The sequence below is a fragment of the Gossypium hirsutum genome, chromosome A02, assembly GCF_007990345.1.
Source record: "Gossypium hirsutum isolate 1008001.06 chromosome A02, Gossypium_hirsutum_v2.1, whole genome shotgun sequence".
Classification (NCBI taxonomy): domain Eukaryota; kingdom Viridiplantae; phylum Streptophyta; class Magnoliopsida; order Malvales; family Malvaceae; genus Gossypium; species Gossypium hirsutum.
In genome coordinates this window covers 6,921,771-6,923,834 of record NC_053425.1, presented here as the reverse complement: position 1 = coordinate 6,923,834, position 2,064 = coordinate 6,921,771, and positions in this window count along the sequence as shown.

Here is a 2,064-nt window from a genome sequence, read left to right as displayed (position 1 = left end):
CCAGAGATTCATTGATCAGAAACGGAAAGAATTTCTTGAACTTAAACAAGGTTCCATGTCGGTTACAGATTATGAACGAAAATTTGTGAGGCTTAGCCGGTATGCCCGAGAATGTGTTTCTTCAGAAGCTATAATGTGTAAACGTTTCGAAGATAGATTGAACGAAGATATAAAATTGTATGTTGGAATTCTCGAAATCAGAGAATTTGTAATACTTGTCGAGCGAGCTTGTAAGGCCAAAGAGCTTAGTAAAGAGAAAAGAAAAGCTGAGGTGGGAGCAAGAGAGTTCCGTAAAAGATCTTCGAGAAAGCACTTTCAGCAGTCACTGAAGAAATTTAAAGATGATTCAGGCCGATCTAAAGACACTTCGGGCTTTTCCAGACAAGACAATAATCGACCCCCAATGAGTACGCGAGCCACTTCGGTTGCCAGTGTTGGAAATGATCGTCGGGATAGAACAGAGTGCAAGTATTGTGGAAAATGGCATTCGGGGAGTTGTAGATTTCATGACTGCTCCTGTTATAAATGCGGGGCAGCCGACCACTTTATCAAAGATTGCCCGAGGTTATCCGAACAAAATATGAATCAGAGTGGGAAACCGAGTAATACTGCAACACGAAGTAGACCACCTAGGAATACGGGGAATGCCAGCGGCGGTCAGAGAGGGTCTAAAGATGCTACCACCAGATCCGAGGCTCGTGCTCCTGCTAGAGCTTATGCTATACGTACACGCGAGGATGCTTCTTCGCCTGATGTTATTATCGGTACTTTCACTCTCTTTGATACTGATGTGATTGCTTTGATTGACCCTGGTTCTACTCATTCTTATGTATGTGAGACTTTAGCATCCAGTAAGACTTTACCTGTTTAGTCTACTTAGTTCGTTATTAGAGTGTCGAATCCCTTGGGTCGATATGTGCTTGTCGACAAGGTGTGTAAGAAATGCTCCTTAATAATTCGAGGCTCCTGTTTTCCGGCCGACTTGATGTTTTTACCGTTTGATGAATTTGATGTTATTCTCGGTATGGATTGGTTGACTATACATGATGCAGTTGTGAATTGAAAAAATAAGACCATTGATTTGAGATGTGCAAATAATGAGATAATCCGAGTTGAGTCTACTGATTTGAGCGGATTGTCAGCAATAATAATATCCTTGATGTTGGCTCAAAAATATGTGAGAAAGGGGTGTGAAGCGTATCTTGCATACGTACTTGATAGTAAAGAATCAGAAAAGAAGTTTGAAACAGTGCCAGTGGTTTGTGAATATCCGGATATTTTTCCCAAAGAATTATCGGGATTACCGCCTGTTCGAGAGTTAGAGTTTGGCATTGAACTTGTACCTGGGACTACACCAATTTCGATAGCTCCGTATCGTATGGCACCATCGGAATTGAAAGAATTAAAAACTCAGTTATAAGAGTTGACGGATAGAGGTTTCGCCCGACCAAGTTTCTCACCTTGGGGTGCACCAGTATTGTTTGTGAAAAAGAAAGACGGAACTATGAGAATGTGCATCGACTATCGTCAATTAAATAAAGTGACAATAAAGAACAAGTATCCGTTACCGCATATTGATGATTTGTTTGATCAGCTGAAGGGAGCCTCAGTGTTTTCGAAGATAGATTTGAGATCGGGTCATTATCAGTTGCGAGTTAAAGACTCAGATGTGCCTAAAACTGCTTTCAGAACGAGATACGGTCACTACGAGTCTTAGTGATGCCGTTTGGGCTTACTAATGCCCCTGCGGTATTTATGGACTTGATGAATCGAATCTTCAGACAGTATTTAAACCGGTTTGTAGTCGTGTTCATAGACGACATTTTGATCTATTCGCGAGATGAAACCGAACATGCCGAGCACCTAAGATTAGTGTTGCAGATTTTACGGGACAAGCAGTTATATGCTAAGTTCAGTAAGTATGAGTTCTGGTTGAAAGAAGTTAGCTTTTTGGGGCACGTGGTATCTGCATCGGGTATTAGGGTTGATCCAAGTAAAATATCAGCCATACTTGATTGGAAGCCTCCTAGAAATGTTACTGAAGTTCGGAGCTTTTTGGGACTT